The sequence below is a fragment of the Erpetoichthys calabaricus genome, chromosome 13 (assembly GCF_900747795.2).
Source record: "Erpetoichthys calabaricus chromosome 13, fErpCal1.3, whole genome shotgun sequence".
NCBI lineage: Eukaryota > Metazoa > Chordata > Cladistia > Polypteriformes > Polypteridae > Erpetoichthys > Erpetoichthys calabaricus.
Genome location: NC_041406.2, coordinates 120155387 through 120182744, shown reverse-complemented (window position 1 = coordinate 120182744; position 27358 = coordinate 120155387). Strand labels below are relative to the sequence as shown.

General features: G+C 39.1%; 1 protein-coding gene across 3 annotated transcripts in view; it reads right to left on the bottom strand.

The window, feature by feature from the left end:
- arpp21 (cAMP-regulated phosphoprotein, 21) overlaps window positions 1–27358 on the bottom strand; it is a 511143-nt gene that overhangs the window by 131703 nt on the left and 352082 nt on the right. The window contains exon 1 of one of the 3 annotated variants that reach the window (XM_051935898.1): window positions 21500–21504. The exons of the other annotated variants lie outside the window; for them this stretch is intronic. The gene's annotated coding sequence lies outside the window, so the exon portion shown is untranslated. Of the gene's footprint in view, window positions 1–21499; window positions 21505–27358 lie in introns of those variants that run through there. 3 annotated transcript variants of the gene reach the window in all.

The following is a 27358-nucleotide window of genomic DNA, read 5'->3' as shown; positions in this document are numbered from 1 at the left end:
TGTGTTGTGTGAAAAGGGGTGGCCAGGGAGACATTTTTAATTTAAATATTAAGATTTTGTCAGCTCTTCATGTGAGGAAAAGATGGGAAAGATGTATGAAACTGAAATTGAGCGGAGTGGAATGGAATGTGCATATGTCAAGTGTTCAGTTTCTCTGTTCTTCCAAACAAACAGCTTTCTTTACCTCTTTAAAGTGGGTGGCCAAAATCTTCTGTCATTACTGATATGAACTGAGATCAGTGAACAAACATTTGGCCTGTGTATTGATCTTCTACATTTTTGCATGTTTTGAACAATGAATGTTCTGACATCATCAGCCAACACCTAATATTAACAGCTTATTTGTTTGTGTGTTTTATATTACTGTATGATCTAGCTGGGCTTAAACCAGCTCAGGGGTTAATGCTGTGTCAATTTTGTGATGGATCTTTGGATATTAAACACAATTCATGGGCCTGTCAGTGATAAAAAATGTATCTACATCCTGGTGTATCCCCAGACCATGATGCTACCCTCACTAACTTTTCTCATGATATAAAGGGCATAAGGCAGAAAAACAATAGTTTCCACTCTATGCTAATCTGCTCCTTGAAGATTATTTTGGTGCATTCTGAGCAAACCCGAGACAAGCACTGAAGTTGTTATTAGCCAACAGTGTTTCTGTCTTAATGATCTGCTTTGAGGCCTACTTTCCTTTACGTAGTGCTTTTCTGATGGGTAAATGGAGAAACATACATCAGAGAGAGGGATGCAGATATTTGATGGTGTTCTGAGATACTCTTTGACTTTTTTTTAATTGCTGCTCTGAAAGATGGCTGTTGCCATTAAACTTTATCTTTTTGGCCAATGTAGCTCTAACTGGATCCACAGGAGATTATAAATGACTTCTGACCGAAATAAATACCTTTTATTTTCATATTATTTTAAAGGATTTTTTCAATGACATGATGCTCCTCTAAAACCTGTGTGTTGACAACATTTCTCTGATAGTAACATCAAAGTTAGTTACGTTTATATTGTGAATGGTGTTAGCTTTCATAACCATTTGTATATTTTGGAAAGTTTGTGGTCACTAGTTTCTGTTTTATATTTAAGATGACTGCTACAGTATATCATGATGTCATGGACTTTAATCACATGTCTCAATGTGGAGGACATGCATCAGAGGTCACCATCTGGATCTAAGCATAATTAAAATTATGATGTGTGGAAATATTGAGCTTCACTCTCCGGACTGCAAGTGAATCACAGCACTGCTTAACAAGGAGAGCAGGATATCAGAACGGCAGCTCTACCTGGGCTGTCCTGGTTATCACCTTTTATAGCCATAGCATATGTTGAATATGCAGATACTATTAGCTATAACTAATCAACAGTCCTTCAAATGATTGATACTATTTATTCATACTATGGTAACTATACAAGCAGATAAAATGAAGAATAACCAACTACATTTTAACATTTAGCAGGCATTTACATCTTTCTACTTATATATCAGTGCATAGACATTTCCACATAGGATCTTGGTCTTTAAAATCTGCAAAGTTTGCAAAATATCCATGAGTCGCTTAAGGCAAATATGTGTCATAAAAGCAGGGCAATGGCACAAATTAACAGAGTACAGTTCTCAAACAAAAGAAGTGCTATGTCCTGCAGTTTCATCCAAGAGAGAAAAATCCATGGGAAAACTTTATTTCACCAGTATCTTAAAAATCAATTTAATGGGCCTTTCATGCTTTTAAATGCCACTGTTGCTGTATTCAACTTATATTGGGTAGCTATTTACAAAATTATTTTTATCTTTATTATGTTTATATGTTCTTGTTGAATGTCACTTCCCAGTGTTCTTACCATCTTCTGCCTTGTGTGCTATTGACGCTATGATACCACGCTGCTATTAGGCACATACTTCGCATGACACGATGTGTGAAGTCACAGCAGCCATATTATTTAAGCTCAAACTGTACATCAGACTTTGCATCGGATCCTTGTTTAAAAATAAAGGTAAGACTTTCTTCTGAAAGAAAATACTTCTTGAACAGATTATTTTAAAACAATTTCAGGTTCAATCTCCATCTTTCACTCAGAGGCGTGGCTAAGGTTTTCAGCGCCTGGGGACAACTGAAGATTTCGCGCCCCCTCCTGTTTGCCAAAATGCAATGGGGAAGGGAAAGAAAATTTTTAAATGTCCCCCTTTGTCCCCCCCCCCCCCCAGCTACGCCACTGCTTTCACGCTGTAGAACAGGGGTTCTCAATGTTGGTCTTGGGGGCCCACTGTGGCTTCAGGTTTTTGTTCCAACCAGATTCCTAATCAGAGACAACATCTGATAATACTGAGCTCAATTAATTAGCAGGCATTTTTTTTTCTCTTCACTTATTCTTCATTAAGAAAGCACCGCAGCATGTTTTACATTTATAAGACATTTAGGAATATTTCTGCTTTTGCTAGAGATTTAAATGCTTAACAACCTTTTGTTGATTTCATTCTATTTTGCCCTTTCTCTGTGCAGTTTGCTCCCTTCATTGTATCCTAATAATGACAACCAACGGAGCAGACAGCCAGGCAAACAACAAGACTGCAACTACTTCAGCGTTAGACCCACTAATTAGAAAATAATGAATTAATTAAACAATTAGAACACTCTGCAAAAAACAGAATGAAAATCAGGATGAAAATATTGTTAAAAAGAAATCAAAATACATTATTCCAATATAACTGCTTGGTACATTTTAATATACCAAACTTAGTTTTCTATTTTCTACATTTTTTCCAAAACACAGAATTTGACAAATAACAGTTCACTTAATTAGCCCAGGAGTCCAATTAAAAATAGAAGTTGGTTGGAACAAAAACCTGCAGCCACAGTGGGCCCCCAGGACCGACACTGAGAACCTCTGCTCTAGAAAAACAAACCGCACTCTCAACTGAGTTGATTTCTGTTGTTTACATTTAAAGAAGCCCCTTCAACTTTCAAAACACCTTGCTCTTATGTGAATTTATTATGTGAATTTCCCCTTGGGGATTAATAAAGTATCTATCTATCTATCTATCTATCTATCTATCTATCTATCTATCTATCTATCTATCTATCTATCTATCTATCTATCTATCTATCTATCTATCTATCTATCCAGATTTTATGGAAAGATCAAACTCTTTTTTTTGTTATGTTTTTTGGTAATTTTTTACTTGTTTTTTGCATTTCTACCTGTGCTTTCGCAACTTACCTTTCTTAGTGTTCTTGAATGTTTTTTTCTGTTGAAGTGGTTCATTTTGCTTGTTTAAAAAATGGGGCTTTGCAGCGCATTCTGTTCCTCTATTTTTTCTCTCCCTGTCTCTATCCAAAAACAAGGCAACAAATTCTACTTGCATTTTTTATTCTTATGTTCCAGCTGGTTGTGACACATAGCTGGTCTAAGTCAGGAATGATTGTTAACAAGTTTATTCATAGGACTGATGCTCACTACCTTTTTACTTTAGCTTTCAAACCATAAGGTTGCATGCTTGCTTGCCTTGTAGACTATAGAAATACATTCAGCACCAAAGTTTTAATATTTTGTCTTTCTACCAGACATGATTTTAGAAATTACGACAACCCATGATAAGATCTAACCACATTCAAGATGAAACACATTCAACAAAATAGAAAATCCATTTGGAGCTTATAGTTTTTTCTGCACTATAAGTGTGAAATCTTTGAAATGCTTCTGTTGAAACTGGTCAATGACAGATAATCTGATGAGTGAGAAAATGGAAATGCTCGACAATATTTTAATATGCTAATAGGCTTTGGCCTGTTCTAAAGCCACACATACATTCCACAGATGCCTATGAAGCATACTGGGAAAAACACCCATGCAGCTCCTATTAATATCAAGTTGTTGTACTTTGGCTGTACTAAGCAGTATCTCAAGGACAGGTGCTGGGATCTTCACCATTAACAGTTGTGTTCCATCTTCCTTTGAGTTTCTGGTTACTATTTAGAGTTTTTGGTTACTTTTAATGACTGGCCTTGAAGGTAGATGGCAAAGAGTGTGGCAGCCAACTGCCATCTGATTTAGAGATGATGTAGAATTGGATACAGGTGACTTAGGAACAATATGAGATGTTGCACTATTAAATAAAGGGCACGAAAACAGAAAGCAATCAGAAAATGAAACAATAAAAACTGGAATAAAAATCTCTTCTAAAACTGGCTGAAGAGAGGAGACAAGAAAAAAATTCTAACTTAGACTTTTGAGTGTTGGTGAAGTTTTTGAGATAAATAGCAGATGAACACCAGGTGGAGAAAGGGGATTGACCAAAGCCATGAGAAGGTGAAGTGCATATAGTGAGCAAAAATGCACACATAACAAATGTTAGTGTAGTGCTTTGTTGGGCTGATGTGTACCCTAATTAACTGTTCAGTTTTGCTACATAATTCCCTTCTATTAACAACAGGCAAAGATAGGACTTTGCGTTTTAAGTGAATGCTCAATACTAAAAGATTCAGACATTCTTTAGCTAGAAGGAGAATTTGTGTCAATTTTGATTTAGTATGAAAGCTCTTCCTTCTCTTCTTCATGTTTTGAGATGCGCACTAATGTGTCTGTTGTAATAAATCTGAGGGGTTGTGATGATCTTGTAGAAGGCTCATCATTATGTTCTTTTCATTGTGAACAGCATGGTGTTGCCAAAGACTGACATCAGTTTAAACAGCAGCATATTTAGCAGAAATGAAGATATTGTCACAGTGTTTTTATTCTTTGGAAATCAGACACATAGAAGTGGACAGTAATGATTTAGAAGCATAAGTATAGTACTTGCATGATGGTCTTGATTCACAAGCAGCTAACTTTTTAGTAGGCAGGCCAAGCCACACTTCATTCTACACTGTGTACATAGTTACCATTCTGAAGGGATTCAGATGTCATCTGACCACACGCATGAAGTTTTCTACCAGAGATCTCACTCATTGTATGGACTTGTGTCTGTCTAAGGCTCTGTGATAAATGTTTGAGCTGCTAAGGACTCCATCAAGAATGGGGTTTTAAACACCCCTCCCAAGGGACACTTGTCTTCCTTCTTTGTTTCTGCTGGAGTGACTCAATGTATTCCTGTCACCTTCATCCATTCACCGCAGTCACACTTTTTTAAGCTAAACAGAAGCTAAGTTCTCATCTTTTTTTTGTCTACACTTTCACTCTGTAATAAGATCACAGATAATTTTGCTGCACTCTGTTTTTATATAAAACTGTACTTCTTTCTGTAAAAGTCTAACCTGGCTGCAGATAAATCCAAATTTATCTCATATAGCTTATCGTGGTCATTGTAACATCTTTGCCCTGATCTGTCTGTCCGCCCTTATGCTCTGCTTGCCCCAGGAGCTTAGCGCCTTAGTCCTCAGCTTATCACAGTTTTGTGGATATGTTGTTGCTTAGGCTGTTGTCAATTTTCTTCTTTTTCTGCTAAAGCGAGCACATATCCATGACTGAGCTTCTTGATGAAATCTTCTGGATTATTTCATTTCACAAAGTATTGACAAACCTTCTTAATTCACATCTCAGGAGTTTATTTTGTGTCATTTGCCTGTACTCCAGCTACATGTAAATACTACATGTCTATTGCCCACCTCTCCTGTACCCAGAACTGCTGCTGAAATCCTCCTACACACGTAATTCCTCTTCAGGCTATATTCTCTTTAAAGCAGATCTGATTACTTGTATGATTTTAATCCATTTCAGAATGTATTTAAGAAAAAACAGTAAATGTTTTGTGCACCCTTTTGTCCCAGTAGGCGCTAGTTTCATTTGTTGATCTGGATTGTTACATTTAATGACAGTAAAAGTAACAGTGGGTTTGAAGCAGCATCTCAGATTCGTCAGGGCAGATGTTGCCAGTAATTGAAATCAATTAGCTCCTTCCACAGTGACATGCAGGTCTAATGAGAAATGTTCTGCAGTGTGTGGCAATTTAACCCCAAATAAGCCTGTGAAATTGGAGATGGCCACAGCCCATGGGACACTCCAGATATTGTTTTAAATATCAGTTTGAGATTTTAAAAAAGGATATTTAAAAAAATAATAAGTAAACTTTTAATAACAGTCCAAAAGGGAGAATGTCACAACTCTCTAGTCTGGAAAACAATTATTATTATTAGATGACTTCCTGAAGCTATGTTGGCTGAGACCCTCAATACCTGATAATAGTTACCAAGGACTTTCTCAGAATTACACGGAAAGATATAGTTGAGCTGTTTATCATTTGTTTTTTTTCTTTTTTTGGGGCGGGGGGGGGGGGGGGGGCTAATCAAGAATCATTTCAGACAATCGACTTAGTATAGCTCCATCACTACAGCACCAATCTACATCACATTTACTGCAAAGCATGATTGTAGGGCAGATTTCATGTCTGATATGGATTGAAGAAGTCCACTTTGTGGATAATGGCTGTGACTGTTTATTTCCTAAAAATAATGGTAACTTCACATGTTCGCCCCATGTACTCTGAATTCTCTCTGTGATATACTGTACATTAATGTTTAACATTTTAATAATGTTTTTTAAATAGTCATTTAAAGATTGTTTAGTGACTTAAAGCAACAGCAGTAACAGAAACCTGGCAAAATAGCAAAGATGGGGATGAGTGTAACATAGAGAGATACAAATTTTTTAGGAAGGATAGACAGAACAGAAAAGGAGGTGGGGTTGGTGTTTATGTCAAACAGAATTTAAATGTAAGTCGTCTTCAATTGGACGATGAGCCCCATCTTAGTGAGAACATGTGGCTTCGCCTGGAAAATATTAGGGAAGATGCCTTATTTTAGGAGTGTTATCGACCACCCAACTCAGACAGTAATTTCAACACACATCTTTTTATTAATATCAAAAAGGCAAGTTTACAGGGAGATATTATAGTCATGGGAGACTTTAATTATCCAAATATTAACTGGGATAACCTTGCAGATGGAGGAGCACAAGAGTTTTAGAAGTAATCAGCGAATGTTTTTTTGACACAGCATGTTAAAGTACCAACACGGGGTGAAGCTTGTCTGGATTTAGTATTTTGTATTAATCAAGATAAAATTGAAGGTGTAGAGCTGATTGAACTACTAGGGTCAAGTGACCATAACTTTATACAATTGCCAGTATTTTGTAAGAGTTCAGATACCATCTATCCATCCATCCATCCTCTTCTGCTTATCCAAGATCGGGTCGCAGGGGCAGCAACTTGAGCAGAGATACCCAGACTTCCCTCTCCCCAGCCACTTCTTCTAGCTCTTCCGGGGGAATCCCAAGGCGTTCCCAGGCCAGCCGAGAGACATAGTCCCTCCAGTGTGTCCTGGGTCTTCCCCAGGGCCTCCTCCCGGTTAGACGTGCCCAGAACACCTCACCAGGGAGGCGTCCAGGAGGCATCCTGATCAGATGCCCGAGCCACCTCATCTGACTCCTCTCGATACAGAGAAGTAGCGGCTCTACTCTGAGCCCCTCCCGGATGACTGAGCTTCTCACGCTATCTTTAAGGGAAAGCCCAGACACCCTGTGGAGGAAACTCATTTCAGCCGCTTGTTGATAGATAGATAGATAGATAGATAGATAGATAGATAGATAGATAGATAGATAGATAGATAGATAGATAGATAGATAGATAGATAGATAGATAGATAGATAGATAGATAGATAGATAGATAGATAGATAGATAGATAGATAGATAGATAGATAGATAGATAGATAGATAGATAGATACTTTATTATTCCCAAGGGGAAATTCACATACTCCAGCAACAGCATACTGATAAAAAACAAAATTAAATTAAGGAGTGATAAAAATGCAGGTAAAACAGACAATAACTTTGTATAATGTTAACGTTTACCCCCCCGGGTGGAACTGAAGAGTCACATAGTGTGGGGGAGGAACGATCTCCTCAGTCTGTCAGTGGAGCAGGACAGTGACAGCACTCTGTCGCTGAAGCTGCTCATCTGTCTGGAGATGACACTGTTTAGTGGATGCAGTGGATTCTCCATGATTGACAGAAGCCTGCTGAGCGGCCATCGCTCTGCCAAAGATGTCAAGCTGTCCAGCTCCATGCCCACAATAGAGCCTGCCTTCCTCACCAGTTTGTCCAGGTGTGAGGCGTCCCTCTTCTTTATGCTGCCTCCCCAGCACACCACTGCGTAGAAGAGGGCACTCGCCACAACCGTCTGATAGAACATCTGCATCTTATTGCATATGTTGAAGGACACCAGCCTTCTAAGGAAGTATAATCGGCTCTGTTCTCTCTTACACAGAGCATCAGTATTGGCAGTCCAGTCCAATTTATCATCCATCTGCACTCTCAAGTATTTATAGGTCTGCACCCTCTGCACACAGTCACCTCTGATGATCATGGGGTCCAGGAGGGGCCTGGGTCTCCTAAAATCCACCACCAGCTCCTTGGTTTTGCTGGTGTTCAGGTGTAGGTGGTTTGAGTCGCACCATTTAACAAAGTCCTTGATTAGGTTCCTATACTCCTCCTCCTGCCCACTCCTGATGCAGCCCATGATAGTAGTGTCGTCAGTGAACTTTTGCACGTGGCAGGACTCCGCGTTGTATTGGAAGTCCGATGTATATAGGCTGAACAGGACCGGAGAAAGTACAGTCGCCTCCAGGCGCTCCTGTGTTGCTGACCACAATGTCAGACCTGCAGTTCCCAAGATGCACATACTAAGATTAAATAAGATGAAATCAAACAAATCACCAGGACCAAGTAATATTTACCCTCGAATTCTTAAGGAGGTTAGCGAGTACATATATAAACCCTAGACACATATTTTTAGGAAGTCACTGCACACTAGAGAGATTTCTGAAGGACTGGAAAATGGCAGATATCATCCCATTATAAAAAAAAATGGTGACAGGGCAGATCCAAGTAGTTATAGGCAAGTAAGCTTAACATGCATCACAGGAAAATTAATGGAAGGAATTATTAAGGATAGGATTGAGGAACACCTGGCAAGGACAGTAGTTATTAGGAAGAGTCAGCATGGGCTCAGAAGAGGGAGATCATGTTTTACTAACGCTGGAATTCTATAAGGAGGCAACAAAAGGATATGATCAAAGTGGAGCATATTACATTATTTATCTTGACTTTCAGGAAGTATTTGATAAGGCCTATGAGAGGTTGGGCATTGAACTAAAAGAAGTGGTAGTTCAGGGTGATTTTTTTAGATGGGTGCAGAATTGACTCAGACACAGGAAGCAGAGGGTGATGGTGCAAGGAACCTCATCAGAATTGGCCGATGTTAAGAGTTGTGTTCCACAGGGGTCAGTGCTAGGGCCGCTGCCATTTTTAATATATATACATGATTTAGATAGGAATAAAAGTAACAAGCTGATTAAGTTTGCAGATGATACCAAGGTGGATTGGCAGATAATTTGGAATCCATTTTATCATTACAGAAGGACTTCGATAGCATATAGGCTTGGGCAGATTTGTGGCAGAAGAAATTTAATGTCAGTAAATGTAAAGTATTACACATAGGAAGTAAAAATGTTAGGTTTGAATACACAATGGGTGGTCAGAAAATCGAGAATACACCATATGAGAAGAATTTAGGAGTCATAGTGGACTCTTAACTATCAACTTCCTAACAGTGTTCAGAAGCCATTAAGAAGGCAAACAGAATTTTAGGTTATATAGCACGATGTGTGGAGTACAAGTCACAGGAGGTTCTGCTCAAGCTTTATAACACACTGGTGAGGCCTCATCTGGAGTACTATGTGCAGTTGTGGTCTACAGGCTACAAAAAGGACATAGCAGCTCTAGAAAAGGTCCAGAGAAGAGCAACTAGGCTGATTCCAGGGCTAAAGGGGATGAATTATGAGGAAAAATTGAAAGAGCTGACGCTATACAGTTTAAGCAAAAGAAGATTAAAAGGTGACATGATTGAAGTGTTTAAAATAATGAAGGGAATTAGTACAGTGGATTGAGATTGTTATTTTAAAATGAGTTCATCAAGAACCTGGGGATACATCTGGAAACTTCTTAAGAGTAAATTTCGCACAAACAGTAGGAAATTATTCTTTACACAAAGAACTATAGACACTTGGAATAAGCTACCAAGTAGTGTGGTAGACAGTAAGACTTCAGGGACTTTCAAAACTCAACTTGATGATTTTTGTGAAGAAATAAGTGGATAGGATTGGCAAGCTTTGTTGGGCTAATTGGCCTGTTCTCATCTAGATTGTTCTAATGTTCTAAAGAAAAAAACACATTTCTTTGTCATTGTGAATTCCCTAAGATGAAAAGCCAATCTAGCTGGATGTAATGGTATGGTATTCATCCATGAGTTTTATCAAAATAAAAAATAGTACTAAGCAGGAATTGGAGAACCAAGGTGTTGCTGATGTACACTGGTTGTTGAAACAAGAGAGCTGCTCTGCACCATGATGCCTCCTTGACATGTGACAGGAACTGGTATTAGTTTGGTCTATCTGCCACTCCATGTCTCTTTATGGTATTTTCCATCCATAGACGAGGCCAAGACATCCCTCAGTCAATTAAAGAGCCATGCCAGAGCAGGCTGCACCAAAGATTAATTAAAGAGTGAGCCTCCTGTTAGCTTTTTCCTAAATAACACTTATTGTGCATTGCCTCTTTATGATTTGGACATATTATCTATAATGCATAACTAAATGTGTATCTTTCTCCTTCTTGTTCTTTTACTATGTCTTATTCCTTTGTGTTATAGAGAAACAAGAGGAGGGTGGAAGAAGTGCTCTGCTACAGTAACTGACAATGAGATATAAGTAGGGGATTTAAGACATTTTGTTAAGGTCTTCATAATAAATGATATAAAAGAGGAGGACGGGGTCAATTCTAACATGACCCTAAGATGTGCAATATAAGATGAGCTCAGAATTTGCCTAGTGTGAGTGTGTGCATGCCATGATGGAGTGCTGCCCTGGGGACTGGTTTCTATCCTTTACATAATGCTGTAAGAATAGGCTCCAGTCAACTATAATGTTATATTGGATTATTAGGATTTTGAAAATGAATAAATGCATTTTAGGTAAAGAACTACATTCCAGCCCTCCTGAGCCTAAGTCTGCAATAAAGAAGTGGCTACAATTGCATTTTGACTTTTTTCCCAAATGCAGATTTGTGTCATATGACCTGTCAGCCAAGTCTATTGAAATGAAAAGGGCCATATACAGTACAAACTAACTGCATGCACTACGTTTGACAAAAAGGCATTTTAAAAATCATGCATGCTTTCCTGCTGACCAAATGTGTAAACATTTGAAGAATTTCTTAATATATATTTGCTTAGTATGTATATACAGTCTGGTGGAATTTCTAGTCTCTTTATTAAACTTGATACACTATATGTCGAGCACAAAATAATTCTGCCGTTGGAGTAAAAAAAAAAGCAGTGACAGGCTTCACAAAGCAGCCTCATGTGCTGCGTGCTGTATTAAGTTTAGCACACCATTTTTATATATTAGCACTCTGGGGAGCTTAGCTGGGCCTCCACATGCTTCAACATAGTGGCATTTTCAGGTCATACAAAAAGTTTCTTTTTCTATAACCTGTATTTTCCTATTTAACCAAATTCTAACACTTAGGGAGCAATATGACTATGCAGTAGCAACACTGAATGTACATGATGTATTTATGTTGATCAGATGAACTTAAAACTTCTTAGCAGAACTGTCTGGCTTTTGGCAGCTAGCAATCATCACAGGCTCTGCTGGCCTCTATAGAGGTATGAAATACAGTATGCTGGTTGCAGGCTCCTGCAGGTGTATTTACAACAGTCTCGGAGTGCACTATTTGATAGATCTTAGGATCCTATGGACCGAGAAAGGTCACTCTATTCAGATGAGGAACATCTGCCCAGGAGTTACATACCCATACTATAATAAATAATTAGGAACATTATACTAATACTGGAAAGGGCCTCCTTTTGATCTCAAGACAGCTTAAATTCTTCTTGCCATGGATTTCACAAGATGTTGAAAACATTACCTTAAGATTCTTGTCCATATGCATCACACAATGTCTGCAGGTTTGTCAGCTGCAGGTTCATGCTTTGAATCTCCTGTTCTACCATGCTAAAATTGTTCTATTGGATTCAGATCTGGTGACTGGAAAAGTCATTAAAGAACACTGAACTCATTGTTATGTTCATGAGACCAGATTGAGACAACGTTTGCTTTGTAGCATGGTGCATTATCATCCTGGAAGTAGCCATTAGAAGATGGTTATGTTGTGGCCATGAAGGGATGTACATGGTCAGCAACAGTACTCAGGTAAGCTGTGGCATTCAAGCAATGATTGATTGGAAGTAATGGGCTCAAAATGTGCCAAGAAAACATTCCCCACACCATAACACCACTACCATCAGCCAGGAGTTCTGACACAAGGCAGGTTAGGCACATAAATTGATTTTGTTGGCACCAAATTCTGACCCTACCATCTGTGTCTCTCAGCAAAAATGGACATTCATCAGACCAGGCTATGCTCTTCCAGTCTTCAGCTGTCCAGTTTTGGTGAACCTGTGCCCACTGAAGCCCCACTTTCTGTTCTTGGCTGACAGGAGAGGAACCCCATTTGGTATTTTGCCCATTTGGCTCAAGGTTCAATTAGTTGTACATTTTGAGATGTTTTTCTGATCACCACTGTTGTACAGCATGGGTAACTGACTTGCCATTCCTTTCTGTCAGGTTGAACCAGACTCAACATTCTCTTCGGACATCCCTCATCAACAAGGCCTTTACATCCATAGAGCTGACGTTCACTTGATGTTTCTGTTTCTTGTACCATACTGTGATAACTCTGGAGACTGCTATGTGTGAAAATTGCAGAAGATCAGTACTTACAGGAATATTCAAACCAGACCATCTGACACCAAGAATCATGCCACAGTCACTAAGATCACATTCTTTGTCTATTTGGGTGTTCTTTGTGAACAGTAACTGAAGCCCCAGTCACCTATGTGATTTGGTTTTATGCATTGCACTGTATTGCACTGCTGCCACGTGATTGGCTGATTTGATAATTGCATGGGTAAGCAGGTGTATGGGCGTTCCTAATAATTTGCTCAGTGAGTGTATACAGACTTATTATAATCCCATCATAGCCGCAGTGCTTTTTTTCACACTCTAAAGGACTCCTAGTTTTCCACATATTGTTTTCTGTTTTCTGAGATTTCCATCCTCACACACTTTTAACTTTCACACACATATTCCTAAGGTGAAAACTTACATGACCTCATTGTGACATATGTTATGGTACCCATTCTTCTTATACTACGCTGTACTTCACAGCTACTTCTCTTATTTATTGGCATTTCCTTTGTCGCATTATTTGCACACACCCATTTTATACATATGTATGTGAAATGCATCTCTCTCTTCAGCTTTCCTCATGTGTAGACAGCTTTCACCTTCTCTTATATTCCTGTTCTCGCTGCTCCACAGGGCCAGCTGATACTTCACACCTTTCCAGACATTTTAATTGTCAGTTGAAATATTTTTAGCGGTACAATGTAACTAATGATCATCCAAAAAAAAATCTTCTTGCCGCTTCCTTTCTCGTGCTGCTAATTACGCTGAGCATCACAGTGTATAATCAGGTGATTCATTAGGCCTGAGAATCACATTATTCACTCCACACACCTCAGACATGCAGAAAATGCGGCTCCTCTCTTATTGTTAATTAAGTTGACGTTTAATTATGCAATAACTCGAGCCTGCAAGCCACTCAAGCAGATCTCTGCTGCACAAGCTGTTATAAGGTCATGGCGCAGGAAGGCCTTCCACCACTGCCTTCTACCTCATCCTTCACACTTTTCCAGTACGAACTTAGGTGCAAGGAGAAAAAAACTAAAGTGCAGAAGATGAGAGCATAAAATGAGAATGAACAGCGAGGCCTGATCAGACTGACTTGCATCACATTGTCATATACACGGTCTCAGGAAGACTTTTCTCTTTCTGTCATCAAATGTTGCACTCATTGGTCGAGTCTGTGGCTACTCCTGTCCATGCAGTAAAATGCTACAAATGACCATTATTTATTTGTAGGGGACAAACATTCAGCACAGTAACTGTGTAAGTCGCCAGATTAGTTGCTTACAAGCTAATCTGCATCACCATTTTACTGCCACAGAAACAGACAGTAATCCCCCATCTCACCCCCTGCAATGATCCATGGCTCCCCTCAAGCTTCACCCATTCTCCAGATCTCCACATTCTGTACTATTCTGTGTCCACTTCATGTTGACAGGGATGTTGACTCTTTTAACACTATTTTAAATACCCTTTACAGACTGTCAGAAGCGGCAGGAGGTCTCCTGCACCTGTATTACATGCTGCTTTGCTTGTAAACACACAATCATTTAAGTCTTAAAAAAAATCACAAACAGGTGTCTCCTGCTGCTCAGCAACATAATTCAAATCTGCACTTGCCACTTGGTTAGTTGATAAATTTAGCAGCACATGCTAGCCTCCTAACTTGTTTGCTTGTATTCATCGTTCTCTACTGGCCCTAATCTCTAAGTCTGGTCTTGTGATGTAGACCAACTGCCTTTCTAGAGATGTTGCTTCTCCTCAGCATTCTGCTTTCTCTTGTATTCTGAGGCATGACTGGATCATTTCTAGTCTAGCAGCGTCTTTGATCATTTATTTTCTGATGAATTGTGACAAATGTTTTGTTAGAGTGATGTCCCCTAAATCCCACTTTTTGATCTTAACTTGACTAAAGGATGTATGACTCAACTTTATTATATTAATTGAGTTTATAAATGTGTACATTTTTGCAATTTATCAGTGGGTTCTTTGCCTAGCTGGGTTTTCTGGAAGGTGTAGTGCAGGTCCTTGACAAGTGCAGTACAAGGATATTTGCACAGAATTGGAAGCATCAGAACCCACAAGAGGCAAATGATTTCTGACTTATGCCTTACATCCCATTTTTTCTATTTTTTTCTGTATTTAGCAATAAAATATTTTAAACATGCCAAGAATACTTTAAGTGAAAAAGGTCTGCTGAACAAGTTACGCCTGTCCATTTCGCTGTGACATTTCATAGAGTGACCTTTACCAAGTCCAATTTTTAGTAATGGCAAAATGCTAAATTTCTAATGGTTTCCTGGCCACTTTTGCACTGGGAAGCCTGCTTTATTCATATGATGCATGTAAAGGGCTAAATAAAAATATACGAAATGGTACTCCATTCAGCTTGAGCTGGTTAACCAGCAAACGAGTACCACCATACCACAAGGGAAAATGTGCAGTACACTAATGTCACTAACTCAGAAAATCAAAGGCAGACAGCAAATTCTGAAAGAAACTGTATATCATACATCTGATAAGCGATCATTTTCTGTATCACTTTTGTCTTACTAAAGTTTCTAAGCCACCAGAGTCCAACAGCAACCAGTATGAAGCAGGAAATTAAGGATTCCCCTATTCATCATAGGGAAGGCTTATGCTCACATGATTTGGACCATGGTAGGAAACCCACGTGCAAATTCCATATGCAAGGCATACCTAAGGACAACACTTCTGTGAAGTGGATTGCTCCCTGCTTCATGGCTATTCTTCAGACCAATTCATCTTATACTGTATGTAGCTCCTTATCTGCCTTCTCAAATAGAAATATTTTGAACTCTTTATAACTCCCAAACTGCCAAATCATTAGTAGAGGAAAAATGGACATCAATAATTAAATTATTTCCATGGAAAATGTGGGGACTTTAAAAAACTTGAGAGCACTCTAGAAATGTGAAGAAGTGTACCACAAATTAGAAACAAAGGACAACACCATAAAAAGAACATTGATGCAAGCTGCTTATTTTGCTGGTTTCCAAATTCTTTATCATGTAGTCCTCTGTGATTGACCTACGGGATAGAGCTGCTTCTCCAGCTCTGAGCTTTCAGCACCATGGACAGCAAGCATGGCGTTTCTTCAGCCTAGCTCCGCTTTTTATCTGCCCTCTATATTCTTTAGAGAACAGAGAGACGTTCAGAAGATCTGAAAATGGTTGGAAGGTAGCAAATGTTATAGTTTTGAATCTGTCACATTTTAGTTATGATAGTTTAATTTCACTTCTTTATAAAAGCATAACATTTAGAATATGGAATCGTTGAGGGTGCAAGTTAGTGGTGTCCTGTGAACTCCGAAACAAACTCCTATTGGATCCTTATACAGTATTTAGATTCAGTGGTGTAGCAATCCTTTCATGGAGTCCTACCTTCTAGCTACTTATTGCTGGGTAGTAGTGTTCAGGAAAAATAACCTGTGTGCAACCTAGTGTGTAATTTAATGATACAAATCATACAAGGGCATTGTTGTACAAAGTAGCCAACAGTCATACTTGAGTAAAAGTGGAAATATCTTTCTGGAAAATCACTGAAGTCAAAGCTGTCCATGAAATAAACTACTCAAGAAAAAGTTATAAAGTATCTAATATCATGTATGCTTCAGTATAAAAACTATACATAAATGTAGGACTGTGCTCTAATTTACACATTGTCAAAAAAATTCAGTCTACCTTCTGTCTTGCTTCTGAGTTGTTACACAATTACTAAATTATGAGCCAAGTAACTGGATCTTTAAGAAGTGACATTCAGCATGACCAGACATCTTAACGATTGTTTCGTAATTCATTGGGGTAAGCACTAATGAAAGTGGTGCACAGGCTTTCTTAGCTTTAAGAATGAATTAATTTGTTCCTGAAATGTCCTTAATAAAGCGAATTTTCATAACACAAATACCTAATTACAATTAATTTAAATGAAAAAACAATCTTAAGTGTTCCCTGTATCTAACAATGACCCCTTTTTTTGTACAAATAACACTGAACTAAGTGAAGATTGGCAGAACTGGCTTAATAATAACATTCGGCATCAAAACAAACCTTAATAAGACATTGCCCTTCACTGAATAATGTTCAGTAAGGCATTTTGCCAACACTTGATTACTTCTAGTTTCATTTGCAAAAGTATGGCCTTTCAGTTTTTCATGGGCTTTTCCAACTGTTTCACAATCTGTTTTGGAGTTTCGAAGGCCAGGATATTATGAGAACACAACACACGTAACAAGGTGAGTGACTCACAATACGTAAATGTATAAGCCTACCTCTCTGCAGCCTTTAGATAGGCTCTATCCCATTCGGCAGGCAGCTGTGAGGACTGTGTCTGAACACAACATTAGCACTGAGATTGACTGAGACTGAAACTGTGTGTCACTAACAACCCCAAACATTCAGCTCTGCCCAGTTCTGTGGGCGTCAGTGAGGTGTACATGAATTGACTGTGTAGATGGCAGGGTGTTAGTGCCAACAGTGAAAATATTAAGATTATCCAACATCCTTCATATATATACATGTAAATTTTCCTAAAGTAGGAGAATCCTGTATTTAACTTTGTAAAACAATTAGTGTATTTGCGTAGCTGATTTGTCTTTTTGATTAATATTGTAGTAATGGACATGTCTAGCAAAATATATTAAAGTAAAAATAACCATTTGCATTTGAAAATGTAGTGAAGTAATAGTGAAAGTAGACAGAAAATATATACTCATGTAAAGCAGAAATATTCCCAAAACATATTCAGGTACAGTAACAAAGTGTTTCTATTTCAATACTATAAAGTTCTGTATGTAGGCTAGCATTTGTTAATGAAAAGAGAACAGACTGGCAAAATAGACCTCCAAAGAAAGGATCAACCCCTTCCTGTGTCTCCTTGAATTCTTAAGATTGTGGCAAACACACATTGAACACACTTTGCAGATTCTGTTTAGGAGCTAAACTAATATTCAAAGTGTTGGCAACCTCAAACCTGAAAAAATGTAATTTCTGCAGTTTTTTTTATTTGTTTTTTTATGATCAATAAAGTTTGTGTGTGTTGGGGAATATATACTTTCCCTTAAGTGGGTAAGCCTTAGTGCTTTAGACATAATTATGCCACAGTGGCCATTTTATTCAAAGATTGACAGTCAAAGTTTAAATTAGATATGGACATTATGAAAAGCAAATGGATTTAGTATTCTAAAATTCAAGTCAACTTTTTGGGTTGAGATTCAGCTAGGTATTGTGTTACAGCACACTCAGTATAGCATGACAATATCAAAGTGCAGTTCCGTATTGAATAATTACTCCATAACCTCCGATCCTAGAGTGAGCAGCGTCACCAGTGCAGACCACACAATAAGCAACCACTAAACAAAGCAGAGTACAATGTATGATAGATAAAAAGGGGTTACTGGAGCTTAGTAGAAAGTAGAGTCATTAGTGTGGTAAGCAGGACACACTGTAGATGGCAAAAAATAAATAAATAAGTGGAGCTAGATAGACAATAGGTACACAAATGAAGTGGAATTTAATTTAGATATTCTGGAAGCAAATGAAAAATGGCTCATAGTTGTTAAATGACCATATCAAGGGTGTGGAAAGATGCATAATGACTACCACAACAGAGTGTGCTGCTCCACAGTTAGTCACAGGAGTAAGGTGAGTGGGATGCATAACAGACATCCATTAAGAGTGAGTAGAAAAGGTTACTCACAAAATAATTAAACACCTATAAGCCAAACACTGCACATTATCAAAAACACACCATTCCCACAGTGGAACATGGTGGCGACTGCATCATGCTGTGAGGATGCTTCTCTGCAGCAGGCCCTGGAAGGTTTGTGAGGGTAGATGGTAAAATGAATACAGCAAAATTTTGGTCAAAAACCTAATCCAATCAGCAAGGAATATTTACCTTGGAAAAAGATTACAACCCCAAGCATAAAGCCAAAGCTACACATCAATTGCTTAAAATCAGTAATGTTAATGTCCTGGATTGGCCAAGTCAGAGTCCAGATATCAAGAAAATTGAGAATTTGTAGCTGGACTTGAAAAAGGCTGTTCACTCACAACATAACATATCTTGAGAAGAACTGGAAAAAATTACAGAGTGAAGATATGCAAAGCCTATAGAGAGAAAGACATGTGCACATAGACTCAAGGCTGTCATGGCCGACTAAGGTGCTAGATATAAATACTAAATATTGACTTGAAGAGGGTGAATACTTAAGTGATAATGCATTTTATATTTTATGTTCATTTTGCAAAGATCTGCCTTCACTCTAACATTAAAGAGTCTTTTTTTGTCAAAAGAGCTACATCATATCCACTGTGATTACTGTATATTGAAAGAATGTGAAAACATCTATGGGGTAGAATAATTCTTATTTACTATTATTATGTTACTTTGCTTGCTTTTCCTTTTTATTACACATTCTTGGTTTTTGTTATTACTATTATTATGTATAAGTCTGTGAGAAAATATTTCTGGCCTTTGTCAGGTGAAACACTGAACAAGTTCTTTGTTTCCAGAGTTTTCTAACAAAAGGAGGGCAACACTTCTAGTTAAACATTGATTGGTTTACTGTAGCAAAGTAATAGTATGTTAAACTTTTAAAAAGGGTGTGGACCACCTGGGCGTTACAGCCACCCTAATGCGACACAGACAGGCAGAGACACAAGTGTTGCACAGCACACATTTTTATTTCCATAGGGAAGTACTTGTCTCTTGCTCACCACAGCAAAAAATGCCCACAACACCAAATCACAAAACACACTCTTCTTCTCTCTTTCTCTTCCTTTTTCTTGCCTCAACTCCTAATCCAGGAAGCTTTGTCCTCTTCCACCCGACTCTGGCTCCCTGAATGGAGTGAGCCAGCTCCTTTTAAGCTGGTCTTGGAAGTGTTCCAGGTGGCTCATCAATCATTCTCAGGTGTAGTGAAAGCCCAAAGTAGGGCTCTGCAGAGCCCCCTGGCAGCCCCCACGGAACCCAACAGGGCTGTATCAAACTCCAACTCCCAGCATGCCCTGCGGGAATCCATGGTGCCACAGCTGCCTAGGTTGGCTGCCCTCTAATGTCCTAGGGGAGGTAGTGCCTTGCAGATGCCCTCTCCCCAAGTCTTTCCATACAGCACTTCTACATCTGAAAATCATCACTTCATCCAGGACCTGCTGGAGCAGCACAACTACTGACCTGCTTCACCTGGCACTTTGAACTTTGGCCCTCCATAAGCTTCCACTGTCCCAACATCTGTATGCTCTGACAACACCTGGAGAAAATAACAGCTGTAGCAGAGACAGAGAGTGAGCAAGCATCTTAACTACTGCACCTGCAGTCATGTCTGTTGGTGCTCAAGAGAGTTTTTCTGGAATAACCTGATGTGGTTTATATGCTGAATGATTTCTTAATGCTATGGACAAAATTGTCATTTGCATTGCGATTTCTTTTGATTTTTTTATTATTTGAAGCCATTGTAACTTTGAGGTAGTATTGTAAGTAAACCTGCTTTTTCACAGTGCACTTTCCAACACTGAACCTGGTCCACCCATGGAGTTAACACCGTTAATTTCAGGTTTCCTCATCCAAGGTACTACCTGCAGAAATCCATATTTTCTTTTTAAATTCTGCTCTCTTATTTTTTTCTTTACTATACCCATTTTCTCATGGGAAGTCTTAAACAGTCCTGTAGCCTATGGCAGTCAGCAGATTTTCTTTGTGTTATCCTGTTCCTATGATTTCTTTACCCCATAAAAGAATCTTGATTGAGATCAAGCAGTGGCCCAGTTTATTAAATCAAGTACCCAGTGTCTGGTCTCACTGCTAGTCATTGTTATAGAGGGGTGACAGGGAAGAAAGACAGCAAATAAGCTAATTGAAGGCATCGGGCATTCAACTTAAGTCTGTTTCTCGTTCCACATTCTACTGGGGTAGTTTGCATGCATATTCAGGAAACTGTTCCTTGTGCTTTGTGATCATCATCTCAATGTTTGAGAAGGCATGGAGCCCACAAAGAGCCACGTTCAAATGAGCCAGTGAAGCCGTACCAGATTTCCAGCATATCTGTTTGGGACAGCACACTCTTTCCTTGATAAAATGCAATTCCATAGCCTTCTCACAAGGTTTTGAAGAACAGTTGCTGTAAGACAGTCTCTAACAAGTCTGCTTCCATAGTGGCATTTGAAAGGGTATGAAGCAAAGCAACTTAAATTGGTCTACTAGGATCTAGGCCCTCATAGAAGTAGGCCAAGAAAAATGCGTGGAACCACATTACTGAGATAACATTACTTTGGCTTTTAAATGAGAATTTAAATTTTTGGATTACTTTTTATATCCTTTGACAAGCCTTTCAATTTCACTTGTATAATAGTCTTATTTTCATTAATTCACTTTAGAAATAAGATAAGTGATTGTTTGTCAGCAATGGATTTTGGGACAGGTACCTGATTCTCTACAGATAAACCTGCTTGCTAGTCTTCATCTAGTTAAAGAGTGTTGATCATCATATGGTTCCTGTGTATTATTTTTGTCTGTAAATCTCTACTTGCCCTGGTTGGAATCATATGATCAAAGAATGGTAGATAGTACCTCTACTGCCATTCCTCATTGTACTTTTTGTTACCACCATTTCACACTGACCTCATGAACTTTAAAACTGAGACATGAAAGAATACAACAGAGGTCTTCTGACCTCTCTTCTTGCAGATTATATCTATTGATGTTAAAGCATCAGCATCAAGGGCCAAGCATGAGACAGACTCTCACTCATTCTGTCATAGAGCTGATTTGCTGGAATGAGACAAAACCGAGAGACTTGCTCCTGGTTTCTTATCTTCCACCTCTAATGAGCCGCTCCTTCCTGCGTTGCAGCTTTTATTGCTTTTCTTACAAATCGTAATCCTATTTAGAAAGCAGCATGACGAGCCACTGTAATTTATACCGCTGAGGTCCCCGAGTGCAGGGATAATGTATTATACATGAGATGTAAATTTAATTTCCAACAGGTGAGCAAGTGTGCCACAGGGCGTCAATTTGATTTCCCATTGTCTCTTAATGACCACAACGCTCTGGCATCTTGGAACACCTGCACAATATAATTAGCAGCCTGAAATGAAGCCACCCGCCCCACGTGTGTTCATTCAAGTACCTCTCATATGAATGAGAGCCTCACGACTCAGAGATGACATGCAGAAGGTGGCTCCCACAGCAAGGCAATCACTAGCCAGTGATCATACACAAAGCAGCATTCCCCATACATGCTCTGTTCTGGCATTGAGGTCCAGAGGTTTAGAGAATATGGGCTAGGCTTTTCAGGTAGGCTAGTGGCTTAATATGGTGCCAGTCAATGGTGCTGCTTAGTGTTTTCTGTTTCTGTTTCTGACATTCTCGCCCCTGTTTAGCTTCTCTGTAAAATGAAAGAAATGGATTTTGTATGAAATCCTTCTTTATGATGCATTTGTCCAACATACAGCATATAGGAACTTAATTTTTCTGAATATTACTGTAGTGTAGAAATCATTTCTTTAAACAAGGAGAAGCAGGGAGCATAATTTGAATAGCAGAGCATTCCAGCTGAAACATTTCTCTTAGATAAAGCTGTCCATAATATGGAGGTGAGGATGGGCTATTATTCAGGAGAGCTACGCTCTGGAAGATATTTGTCTAAGCCACTTCTAGGTGTCATTGTAACATAACACACGCCCTATTTCTATATGTCAGGTAAATAATTATTTAACTGAATGGTGTATTAGTCTAAATCCTAGCCAGTCACATACATGGGTGACAATGGGCAAACACAAAACAAGAAGCACACTAGGTAAAGCAACATGACCAATGTAATTTACAGATAACTCTTCCATGCTGCCCATTACTTGCCCCAGAAGCTGCCTCACATGTTTGCAGCTGATGGATCTGTACCTCAACTTCCTTTTTATGGGTCGCTCATTCAGACAGATTCAAGAGAGAAGTGTAGGAAGCCGGAGACAGATATGCCAAACCTGCGTCATGCCACAGATCGCCTAGATCATCCATCACAGCCGTTAGGCACAATGAGAACATGGAGAGCCTGAGCTGCATTAATCATGTCTCCACGTAATCCCCTGAGCCTTGCATGCACTTCCTTCTAGTCATGTGCCTTCATTACACAGTTTAACTAAACGAACTTACAGGAGAGGAGAAGCTGTTCAGCACAACAGTTAGCAAGCCACACGAGAAAAGAAAAGGACTGTGATGTACAAAACCACAAAGAGCACAGACAGAATTGGGGAAGTAGGAAGAATGAAACTTTGTTGTGCCCCTTTGGTCAGCCCCACATTACATAACTTTTTCAGTCATTTTCAGTCATATCTTTCATTTTTTTAATCTTAATGAGTTATAGACAGTCCTAACATACACCCATGACCACCAGTTATGTGGTGGGGCATCCCCAGACTCTCACTCATAGCGCTCTGTCATGAATTATGAAAAGGCCAAGCAGATCTGATTTTGCCTTAAGTCACAGGGATGAATTCCTGTGTGTGCGACAGCTGACAACCAATGAGCACTCAGCTGAAAGTACAACACATACGATGAGAACGAAGGCTGAAAGGAAAGCCAGATAAAAAAAGAGAGGTTTGTCTGTACAATATCTCATGTTTGTTATACCACAACTGAATGAAAAATAGAAAAGCACTAGCCAAGACTGTAGCTGAAGTCATCACACCTAGAAAACATACAACTACCGATGGGGTCAGGCAGCACCATAATTGTCTTTCAAAATGCATCAAGCTCATGATACTTTCAAAATATTAAACTGATAAGAGGCTGTAAAGGAGTCATTAATCCTTCAGTTCCTAGTCATGTAATCTGTCATTCTCAACATGACATTCAGCAACTGCTGTCATTAACTGTGATGTGCTCTCCAACTAAAGGGTGTTTAGTTTGTGATGCCAGTCTCAGTTCTGTGAAGTGCCTGCAAAATCCAGAGATTCCAATGATATTTCTCTTCTTTGAACACCAATCTCAGACTGTGCCAGAGCCAAATCATTTCCTTGCACTTGTTTTGTGTCTTTTCACAGATAAATTAAGGCCACAAGTGAGTAATCAGTAAGAAAGGGTGGCCACAAGGAGTATAAGATGGAAACCTTTCATTCAAGTATGGACTAGGCACCGTACACATTTTGGTATGCTTCAGTGTTATAGTAGAACAAGGGTTTTTGGTCTGGTTCAGATATCTTTTCTTTGTTTAGTCTTTCTGCTGTTGTTTAAATATTGTTATGACTGTTTTGAGTTTCTCTCATAAGTATGTTTTGGAATTTTCTGGTTTTTGGTTTCTTTTCGCTTCAGTTTTTGACTTTGCATGTGGATTGTGGGGTCAATTTTTGTTTACTTTGCTGTTTTTAAGTAATTTTCACTATGCTTCTGGTTTTGCGAATTCTCTGTTTACAAATAAATCTTTAAATTTGAGGGAATGTTGCATTTGGTATTGTGGGCCAGAGGTTTTCACAGTTCTTCTCTCCAATTTTTGAGTTGTTTTTTAGTTATTAAAAGCCTATCCCTTTTGTTGGGCCTGTGTCAGGCCAGAAGACTGCTTTGTGAGTTTCAGACTGAGTCTCATTTTGATTTCTTGACCTCATTTTGAATTTTGTGAGTGTAATGATTCGTGATTTGTGTCAGGTTTTTTTCTTGTGAATATTTTTTCCATATTCTATTGGTTCATTAATTATTTTTCCAGTAATTCCTTTTGTTTATGTTATTTCCAGTCACCGCCATTTTGTCCGCAGTAGTGCTTTGCATTAGCAGTTATGTGTACCATGGAGAGTGGTCCTAGATGGCTATGTGTATCACATCAATTATGCAAAGATTATCTGCAACTCCATAAAAGAAATTTTGTATATTTGCTTTCGTTATTTCCCTATTTGACTTCACAGCTCCTAACTTATTGCTGTTGTATTTTGATTATGGTTCTTAGATACAAATTGGTTTTCACAATTTCTCTCTTAGTCTTCTAGTTTCATACTCTCTCATGGACATTTCATTCAAATATGGTTGCATCTCAGTATTACCTTAGCAGAAACATAACACCCAGATGCTATTTTAGGAGCTGTTCTCTCTCTTTTATATTATTGCACCTACTGTATATCTCCACTACCCTTCTTGTTAGGTAATATTCATAAACTTCATACAGGATTGAAATCTGCTTCAAGAATTCTGACATGTTACCCATTTGCTGGCATCATTGAACTTATTTCCAGTGCATTTTTATTATACTTGTACTGCTCTTTCTAGTCTGACATGAAGTCAAAGCCCCCACAACTTACTGTATATTGCAATGACAATTGGGGTCCTCCAAAGCCAACCTTCCATCGTCAATCTTCTGCAAGTATTCTCATATCCAACTGACATAGGCTAGATGGTAGGCTAAATGGTAACCCACGTGCCCAGGTCTATGGCATGAACTGACAGAGTGAAAGCCTTATAGAGGGCAACACTGCTAGGTAGAACATTCAGAAGGGTGGATTTGCGAAGCTGTACCAGTGGGCAACCCATTGCTTAGTGCATATACCATATAAGTATAGATAAATATAGTACCTTTCACAGGGGACACCTGCATGGAGAAGAAGAAGAAAAAATTGGGGTGCGTAGGAGGCGACAAAGGATCTGGCAGCTTCTCCAAATACCAGCTCTCAGCTGCAGTCACTTTTGTTTTCCTGATTATGTAACAGTGATAAGAGCCCAGTGCGAGAGCGGGGGCGGCCTCTCTTTGAGGCATGTGTGCCAGAGTGAGACAGTGTGTGTGTGTGAATCTACATGGACACGCCAGCTTTTACACCACTTATGCCTTTCAGTTCAGCTCATGTGTACTTAATGGGCAGAGAGCAACTTTTAGTGTTGATAAAGTGGAAAAAATATTCAGGCTGCCAAATTTGCATAAAAGCAAAAAAAAACAAACAATTTAAATAATACGTTTAATCTAAAAGTGATATGGAGCTTAATTACATATATGCAAGTGGGCATGTGCACAGATGTGTACACACACATACATGCACACATGTGAAAATCACACAAACACACACCACTTCACAAACATCCATGTACATTTACACACTGAAGGGCCCACATGTACTGTATAACTTCTACACATGAACACACATGTACCCTCTTACACATGCACACAGACTCAAGTACATGCACATAATACACTGGCATGAGCACACCACTCAATTTCTTAATTCTCTGTTGTCCAGTCCCCATACTTTGACATGATGGAAGGGGCTATTTAGATAAATTCAGATTCTAGGCAAGGACTGAATTGATAGTATTAAGAATGCATAATGTGTGAGTCTCACACTTGTTTACATTTAAATTTTACCAAGTTCAAGTTCTGCCATTTGTCCACACTTTTTATTTTGCCAGTATAGGTGGAGACCCCACAATAAGACATTTTGTTAATTTCTTTCTAGGACAGAGATGATGATCCAGCATAAAGGTGCAGAGAGGGATGGCATGGAGAGCTAGCATAGCAAACAAGAAGTCTTCAGCTTCCCCAATCATGATGCTACTTTTTGTGTTTCACCAACTGGCCTCCTAGTCAACTTTAGACTGCTGATTTTTCTATCCATCCAGCACTGACTTCTGCTACAGTTTTGGGGTAGCTGGGCTGAAATTTTGGAAGTCCTTTTCTCATAAATATTGCTGGCTTCTTTGCGCAAGAGCTCAGCTTATTTATTCTTTCACTTTTGCCTCTCAGCCGCCTTTTCACATTCTAAATTGGCAGACTTCCCAACTGAGGAGGCGTCTAGCTTTTTGCAGCTCGCTCTGTCTGCCTGCCGGCCGGCTGCACACTCTCTCACCCTCTTGCTGGTTCCATTCCCCCCAAAGCCATGTTTACTCATTGATTCAAGAGGAGTGTGTTCTCTGGGCCCTTTTTATGTGCTTGTTTGTCCACTGGCTTTTCTCTCTATTTCCTCCCTACTGGGAGCCTCATTGAGCAGCGTGTAGGGCTGGAGGTGTGCAGTGATGGTATATGTACATCGTGCTGCTGTTTACCACCACCAGATTTTAGCCTATCTGGTGAACGACACCTGATCAGCTTTATTACACACCATTTGTTGAAGCCTAAAAAAAGGAAGAAAGGAGAAAACATACAGCCACTGTATCCCCTAAGTTTACCACCCACTCCCAAACCCACCAAGGGGATTTGCTCCATATGTATGACTCGAAAGTTGGGGAGTGAATTCCCTTACACGTATCTTCACACAGCTGTACCTTCAGTCAGTGCAGGACTATGATCATACTGTCATCATATCAAGGATTGCAGAAATAAAAGTCTGAACATCAGCAAGCAATGGGTAGGGTGGCCAGCTGTGGTGTACAATGGGCATACTGGCAGATTTGAAGGCTGGCACTGAATGAGGGCTAAACAGCCTGTGCAATTGCTTCAGATATACAGTACTGTGCAAAAGTTTTAGGCAGGTGTGAAAAAATGCTGTAAACAAAGAATGCTTTCAGAAATATAAATAATGAGTGTTTATTGTTATCAATTTACAAAATGCAAAGTGAGCAAA